We start from the raw sequence: 9745 nt of genomic DNA, 5'->3' as shown, positions 1-9745 counted from the left end.
AAATGGGCTTCATGAAATTTAAGCTTTTTGTGCATCAAAGGACACAATCAAGAGAGTGAAAAGACAACTTGTATAATGAGAAAAAATATTTGCGAATTGTATTCTCTAGTATCCAGAATATGGAAAGAACTTTTACAACTCAACAAGACAAACAATCTAATTCAAAAATGGATAAAGGATTTGAACAGAAATTTCTCAAAAATAAATCTATGCAAATGATCAATAAGCACGTGAAAACATGCTCTGCATAATTCATCATTAGGGAAATTTATTTAAAACCACAGCATGATATCACTTCATACCCACTAAGTTGGTGATAATCTAGAAAATGGAAAGTGTTGGTGAGAATGTGAAGAAACCAGTTATTGCTGGTGGGAATGCAAAATGGTGAGGCCACTGTGGAAATAGTTTGCCAGTTTCTCAAAGTAAACATAGAATTGCCTTATGACACAGAAACTGCACTGCTAGGTATATACCAAAAGTACTGAAAACAGGTATTTAAACAATTACCTATATACAATTTTCATAGCAGCACTATTCACAATAGGTATAAGGTGGAAACAGTCAAAATGTCCATTAACAGATGAATAGATAAACAAGTTTGTTGCATCCACACATGGAACATTATTCAGCCATACAATGGAATGGAGTACTGCTACATGCTACAATGTGGATGAATCTCAAAAGCATGCTAAGTGAAAGAAGTCAGACACAATGGTCACATATTCTATAGTTCCAGAATAGGTAAATCAATAGAAACAGAAAGCATATTTGTGGTTGCCAGAGGAAGAAGGAGTGATTGCTTAATGGGTAAGGGGTTTATTTGGCAGTAATTAAAATGTGTTGGAACTAGATAGAGGTGATGGTGGTACAACATTCTGAGTGTAGTAGATTTCACTGAATTATTGGCTTTAAAGTGGGTAATTTTATGTCATATGCATTTCATCTCAATACATTATTTTAAACATTTCAAATAATATAGCAAAAAAGAGAACAGTAAACAGATGAGATGAATAGAACACAAAGAGTAAGTTAGTAGATTTAAATCAAACTCTAACAATAATCATATTACATATAAATGGTCAAAATACCCAAAGTAAAAGGAAGAGATTGTCAAACTGGATAAAAAAGCAAGATTCAACTATATGCTACCTACAAAACACAAATAAGTAAAATGTAACACTATTACAAAAAAGTTGTAGAGATTATATTAATATCAAGCAAAGTATATTTCAGGGCATATAATATTATGAAGCATAAAAGACCATTTCATAATGATAAAGGAAGGAGTCAATTCATCAGGAGGCTATAACAAATCCCAAACACTTAAGAGAGTTTCAAAATATATGAAGCAAAAAACTGATAGAATTGCAAGGAGAAATAGACAAATTCAAAACTGTAGTCAGATATTTTTATATCCCTCTCTCAAAAAATGATAGAACATGTAAACAGAAAATCAGTTAGCATTTATAAACCATTCCAGCAAAAAAAAAAAAAAAACCCAAAAAAAACCCCATAAAAACCCCACAAAAAACCAAAAAACAGAAAAATACATATTCTTTTTAAGCAAACAGGAAAAATTTACCAAGAAAAGCCATATTTGAGGTCAGAAAACAAAACATGAAATTTAAAAGGGTTCAAGTCATACAAAGTATATTCTCTGACCACAGTGGAATTAAATTTGAAATTAATGACAGAGAGATCACTGGACAATCTCCAAATAACTGGAAACTAACTAATATATTTCTATATACCCTGTGGGTCATAAGAGTAACCAAAGGAGAATTAGAGTGTATTTTTAACTAGATGAAAACTAAAACATACCATTAATATTTGTGGGATGCTGCTAAAGCAGTACTAGGGCAAAATTGTAGCACTAATCACCTATATTAGAAAAAAGTCTCAATTCAAAGATCTCAGCTTCCAACTGAAGAGTCTAGCAAAAGAAAGGCAAATCAAACCCAAAGTAGCAAAAGAGAGGAAATAATGAAGATCAGAGCAGAGATCAATGAAATACAAAACAGAAAACAAATCAGAAATAAAATGAAATAAAAGACTTCCTCTTTAAGAATATGAATAAAATTAAAAACACTCTAGGCAGACTGATCAAGAGTAACAAAGAGCAGACACAACTTGTCAATACCAGGACTGACAATGTGATGTAACTAGGGTCTATAGCTATTTACAGATGATAAAAACAGGCAAGAGTTAAAGCCCTGAGTGAGAGATAAACTGGCAATGGTAAAAAGCCCCTTTCACCTCAGGATATTTATCAATTCTAGGCAAATTAGAGGCAAAGAAACAAGACTTGGGCCCTTCATACCATGGCAGAAAATTGCTGCTGTGGGATAAAAAAGAAATCGGTAGCAATTTTGAATGTAGAAAAGGGAGTGCTTAAAGAGCTACTTGTGTCTTAAATCCATATAAAAGTATTGAAGAGAGGCTGAATATAAGTGATTTAAATTTCCATATCAAATAGCTACAAAACCAAATCAAGCATAAGGAAAGTAGAAGAGAAACTTGAACATTTCGTTAAATGGAACATTTAACAAATATAGGAATTCAATACACACACACACACACACACACACACACACACCACTCTTATGTGTATATATTAAAAGGTAAACAAACCCAAAAGTTGGTTTTTTGAAAAATAGTAAAACTGATAAAGACGCAAATTAGCAGTACCAGGAATGAAAAAGAGAAAATCATTACACTTGTTCCCAACATCAAAAATGATAATAAGATATTGTAAAACTTTTGTGACAATTAAAAATGATCTTCTGGAAGAAATGGAAAAATTCCCCCAAAACGGAGTTTTATCAAAACTGATAGAAGAAAACGAAAATTTGAATAAGCTGAAAATATATTAAAGAAATTGAACTATTACTTTAAAACCCTCCCACAAGTAAACTTTCAGATCAGTTGGCTTTAATAACTAAATAATTCAAATATTTCAAAAAATACATCCCCAATCTTTGACAAAGTTTTTATGGGACATAGAAGAACAGGAAAGACTTCCCACTTTTTTAATGAGCTATGATATAATACAAAAACAAGACAATATGATACCAAACCAAGACAAGAACATTACCAAGAAGAAAATGATAAAAAGATATCCCACATCCAAAGAAAAAGGAGAAGCCTCAATGAGATGGTAGGAGGGATGCAATCACAGTAAAATCAAATGCCATAACTCCTGGGTGGGTGACTCACAGACTGGAGAACACTTATACCACAGAAGTCCACTCATGGAGTGAAGGTTCTGAGCCCCAGGTCAGGCTTCCCAACCTGGGGGTCCGGCAACAGGAGGAGGAATTCCTAGAGAATAGACCTCGAAGGCCACTGGGAATTGACTGCAGGAATTCCACAGGACTGGGGGAAACAGAGACTACACTCTTGGAGGGCACACACAAAGTAGTGTGCACATCAGGACCCAGGGGATGGAGCAGTGACCCCAGGGGAGATTGAACCAGACCTACCTGCTAGTGTTGGAGGGTCTCCTGTAGAGGCAGGGGAGGGGGGCTTTGGCTCACCGTGTGGACAAGGACACTGACAGCAGAAGTTCTGGGAAGTACTCCTTGGCATGAGCCCTCCCAGAGTCTGTCATTAGTCTGAACAAAGAGCCCAGGTAGGCTCCAGTGTTGGGTTGCCTCAGGCCAAACAACCAACAGGGAGGGAACCCAGACCCACCCATCAAGAGTCAAGTGGATTGAAGTTTTCCTGAGCTCTGCCCACCAGAGCAACAGTCAGCTCTACCCACGACTAGTCCCTCCCATGAAGCCTATTAGATAGCTTTATCAAACAGAGGGCAGAGAGCAGGAGCAAGAAGAACTACAATCCTGAAGCTTGTCGAACAAAACCACATTCACAGAAAGATAGACAAGATGAAAAGGCAGAGGGCTATGTACCAGATGAAGGAACAAGATAAAACCCCAGAGTAACAACTAAATGAAGTGGAGATAGGCAATCTTCCAGAAAAAGAATTCAGAATAATGATATTGAAGATGATCCAGGACCTCGGAAACACAACAGAGGCAAAGATCTAGAAGATGCAAGAAATGTTTAACAAAGACCTAGAAGAGTTAAAGAACAAACAAACACAGATGAACAATACAATAACTGAAATGAAAACTACACTAGAAGGAATCAATACCAGAATAACTGAGGCAGAAGAACAGATAAGTGACCTGGAAGAAAGAATGGTGGAATTCACTGCTTTGGAACAGAATAAAGAAAAAAGAATGAAAAGAAATAAAGACAGCCTAAGAGACCTCTGAGACAACATTAAACACAACAACATTTGCATTATAGGGGTCGCAGAAAGAGAAGAGAGAGAGAAAGGACCAGAGAAAATATTTGAAGAGATTATAGTCGAAAACTTCCCTAACATGGGAAAGGAAATAGCCACCCAAGTCCAGGAAGAGCAGAGAGTCCCATACAGGATAAACCCAAGGAGAAACATGCCGAGACACGTATTAATCAAATTGGCAAAAATTAAAGACAAAAAAAATTATTGAAAGCAGCAAGGGAAAAACGACAAATAACATACAAGGGAACTCCCATAAGGTTAACAGCTGATTTCTCAGCAGAAACTCTACAAGCCAGAGAGGAGTAGCATGATATACTTAAAATGATGAAAGGGAAGAACCTACAAACAAGATCACTCTACCCGACAAGGATCTCATTTAGATTCGATGGAGAAATCAAAAGCTTTACAGACAAGCAAAAGCTAAGGGAATTCAGCACCACCAACCAGCTGTACAACATATGCTAAAGGAACGTCTCTAAGTGGGAAACACAAGAATAGAAAATGACCTACAAAAACAAAGCCAAAACAATTAAGAAAATGATCATAGGAACATACATATCGATAATTACCTTAAACGTGAATGGATTAAATACTTCAACCAAAGACAGAGGCTTACTGAATGGACACAAAAACAAGACCCACATATATGCTGTCTACAAGAGACCCACTTCAGACCTAGGGACACATACAGACTGAAACTGAGGGGATGGAAAAAGATATTCCATGCAAATGGAAATCAAAAGAAAGCTGGAGTAGCTATACTCATATCAAACAAAATTGACTTTAAAATAAAGAATGTTACAACAGACAAGTAAGGGCACTACATAATGATCAAGGGATCAATCCAAGAAGAAGATATAACAATTATAAATATATATGCACCCCACATAGGAGCACCTCAATACATAACGCAACTGCTAACAGCTATAAAAGAGGAAATCGGCAGTAACACAATAATAGTGGGGAACTTTAACACCACACTAACACCAATGGACAGATCATCCAAAATGAAAATAAATAAGGAAAGAGAAGCTTTAAATGACACAATAGACTGGATAGATTTAATTGATATTTATAGGACATTCCATCCAAAAACAGCAGATTACACTTTCTTCTCAAGTGCACACGGAACATTCTCCAGGATAGATCATATCCTGGGTCACAAATCAAGCCTCAGTAAATTTAAGAAAATTAAAATCATATCAAGCATCTTTTCTGACCACAATGCTATGAGATTAGAAATGAATTACAGGGGAAAAACCGTAAAAAACACAAACATATGGAGGCTAAACAATACGTTACTAAATAACCAAGAGATCACTGAAGAAATCAAAGAGGAATTTAAAAAATACCTAGAGACAAATGACAATGAAAACACAATGATCCAAAACCTATGGGAGGCAGCAAAAGCAGTTCTAAGAGGGAAGTTTATAGCTATACAAGCCTACCTCAGGAAACAAGAAAAATCTCAAATAAACAATCTAAGTTTACACCTAAAGGAACTAGAGAAAAAGAACAAACAAAAACTAAAGTTAGCAGAAGGAAAGAAATCATACATATCATAGCAGAAATAAATGAAATAGAAACAAAGAAAACAATAGCAAAGATCAATAAAACTAAAAGCTGGTTCTTTGAGAAGATAAACAAAATTGACAAACCATTAGCCATACTCATCAAGAAGAAGAGGGAGAGGACTCAAATCAATAAAATTAGAAATGAAAAAGGAGAAGTTACAACAGACACTGCAGAAATACAAAGCATCCTAAGAGAATACTACAAGCAGCTCTATGCCAATAAAATGGACAACATGGAAGAAATGGACAAATTCTTAGAAAGGTCTAACTTTCCAAGACTGAACCAGGAAGAAACAGAACACATGAACAGATGAATCCCAAGTAATGAAATTGAAACTGAGATTAAAAATCTTCCAACAAACAAAAGTCCGGGACCAGATGTCTTCACAGATGAATTCTACAAAACATTCAGAGAAGAGCTACCACCCGTCCTTCTCAAACTCTTCCAAAAATTGGAGAGGAAGGAACACTCCCAAACTCATTCAATAAGGCCACCATCACCCTGATACCAAAATCAAACAAAGATACTACAAAAAGAAAATTACAGACCAATATCACTGATGAATATAGATGCAAAAATCCTCAACAAAATACTAGCAAACAGAATCCAACAACACATTAAAAGGATCATACACCATGATCAAGTGAGATTTATCCCAGGGATGCAAGGATTCTTCAATATACGCAAACCAATCAATGTGATACACCATATTGACAAATTGAAGAATAAAAACCATATGATCATCTCAATAGATGCAGAAAAAGCTTTTGACAAAATTCAACACTGATTTATGATAAAAACTCTCCAGAAAGTGGGCATAGAGGGAACCTACCTCAACATAATAAAGGCCATGCACGACAAACCCACAGCAAACATCATTCTCAATGGTGAAAAGCTGAAAGCATATCCTCCAAGATCAGGAATGAGACAAGGATGTCCACTCTCACCACTATTATTCAACATAGTTTTGGAAATCTTAGCCATGGCAATCAGAGAAGAACAAGAAACAAAAGGAATAAAAATTGGAAAAGAAGAAGTAAAACTGTCACTGTTTGCAGATGACATGATACTATACATAGACAATCCTAAAAATGCCACCAAAAAACTATTAGAGCTAATCAATGAATTTGGTAAAGTTGCAGGATACAAAATTAATGCACAGAAATCTCTTGAATTCCTATACACTAATGACGAAAAATCTGAAAGAGAAATTAAGGGAACACTCCCATTTACCATTGCAAAAAAAAAGGAATAAAATACCTAGGAATGAACCTACCTAGGGAAACAAAAGACCTGTATGTAGAAAACTATCAGACACTGATGAAAGAAATTAAAGATGATACCAACACATGGAGAGATATACCATGTTCTTGGATTGGAAGAATCAATATAGTGAAAATGACTATACTACCCAAAGCAATCTACAGATTCAATGCAATCCCTATCAAACTACCAATCACATTTTTTACAAAACTACAACAAATCATCTTAAAATTTCAATGGAGACAGAAAAGACCCCAAATAGTCAATGCAGTCTGGAAAGAAATAAACGGAGCTGGAGGAATCAGACTCCTTGACTTCAGACTATACTACAAAGCTACAGTAACCAAGACAATATGGTACTGGCACAAAAACAGAAACATAGATCAATGGAACAAGATACAAAGCCCAGAGATAAGCCCACACACCTATGGTCAACTAATCTATGACAAAGGAGGCAAAGATATACAATGGAGAAAAGACAGTCTCTTCAATAAGTGGTGCTGGGAAAACTGGACAGCTATATGTAAAAGAATGAAATTAGAACACTCCCCAACACCAACACAAAAATAAACTCAAAATGGATTCAAGACCTAAATGTAAGCCCGGACACTATAAAACTCTTAGAGGAAAACATAGGAAGAACACTCTTTGACATAAATCACAGCAAGATCTTTTTTGATCCACCTCCGAGAGTAATGGAAATAAAAACAAACATAAACAAGTGGGACCTAATGAAATTTCAAAGTTTTTGCACAGCAAAAGAAACCATAAAGAAGACGAAAAGACAACTCTCTGAATGGGAGAAGATATTCACAAATGAATCAATGGACAAAGGATTAATCTCCAAAATATATAAACAGCTCATGCAGCTCAATATTAAAGAAACAAACAACCCAATCCAAAAATGGGCAGAAGACCTAAGTAGACATTTCTCCAAAGAAGACATACAGATGGCCAAGAAGCACATGAAAAGCTGCTCCACATCACTAATTATTAGAGAAATGCAAATCAAAACTACAACGAGGTATCACCTCACACAATTTAGAATGGGCATCATCAGAAAATCTACAAATAACAAATGCTGAGAGGGTGAGGAGAAAAGGGTACCCTCTTGCACTCTTGCTGGGAATGTAAATTGATACAACCACTATGGAGAACAGTATGGAGGTTCCTTAAAAAACTAAAATTAGAATTACCATATGATCCAGCAATCCCACTACTGGGCATATACCCAGAGAAAACCATAATTCAAAAAGACACATGCACTCCAATGTTCATTGCAGCACTATTTACAATAACCAGGTCATGGAAGCAACCTAAATGCCCACTGACAGACGAATGGATAAAGTAGTTGTGGTACATATATACAATGGGATATTACTCAGCCATAAACAGGAACGAAATTGAGTCATTTGTTGAGATGTGGATGGATCTAGGGACTGTCATAGAGAGTGAAGTAAGTCAGAAAGAGAAAAACAAATATCGCATATTAACGCATGTATGTGGAACCTAGAAAAATGGTACAGATGAACCGGTTTGCAGGGCAGAAGTTGAGACACAGATGTAGAGAACAAACGTATGGACACCAAGTGGGGTAAACCACGGTGGGGTGGAGATGGTGGTGTGCTGAATTGGGCGATTAGGATGGATATGTATACACTAATGTGTATAAAATTGATGACTAATAAGAACCTGCAGTATAGACAAACAAAAAAAACAACTAATACTAAACTTTCTTTGGGCTATTTGTATGGAAATATGTTAATATTAATGTTTCAGACATTACATGAAATTTCTAAAAATCTTATATATTCTGGTATAATGTTATAAGTCATAATTCTAGTTATTACTTTAAAATGTATATCTCAGAAATAACTAAATTTCCTTGTCAATTGCATTATTAGGAACTTTCATCAAATCGTTAACTGTGGTCATTTTTAAGTCTTTTGTCATTTACAGACAACAAAGATGCTTTTGCAGAAATGTTCCTATAAAATGGTTTCATCTTCAAGGAATTCATGGAAAAGACTCTGACAAGTACAGGTTTCTGGTAACTGACTATACTGCTGAACTGAATGAATAAGCATTTTCAGAACTCTAGTGGAAAATTGATGAATTCATAAAAGTGCTAACAAAAGATCAAGATGAAAAAACAATTAATTACATGGGACTGAGTGAACTGATGAGGATGATTATAATTTTTGTGACTTTCTGTTTGAATAAAAAAAAATCCCTCAAGGACTCAGAGGCAAAAAATATACAAATCAATTTTCACTGCAAAGTAAAGAGCTGTTACAGTGGAGGATTACTGGACTGAATGTCAATATTATGACATAGTATGAGTGTGTTTCGTGTTTGGTAATTGCAATCGTTGCTTTTGTTGTGGTCATCCATTTACAATGTTTGGTGTCAGTTTATTTATCTCTTGTAAAAATAAAATACAGTGTGTGTGTGTGTGAGTTGTGAAAAAAAAGAAAGGAAACTTTTTAAATAAATAAATAAATAAATAAAAATTAAACAAATTTAAAAAATAAAAAATAAATAATTGCTTTCATGTACATAGATTCAATAATCCTAAAAAATATTAGAAAT

This window comes from Balaenoptera musculus, chromosome 2 (assembly GCF_009873245.2).
Source record: "Balaenoptera musculus isolate JJ_BM4_2016_0621 chromosome 2, mBalMus1.pri.v3, whole genome shotgun sequence".
NCBI classification, from domain to species: domain Eukaryota; kingdom Metazoa; phylum Chordata; class Mammalia; order Artiodactyla; family Balaenopteridae; genus Balaenoptera; species Balaenoptera musculus.
The sequence above is the reverse complement of the archived record's forward strand: the minus strand, read 5'-3'. Positions refer to the sequence as shown.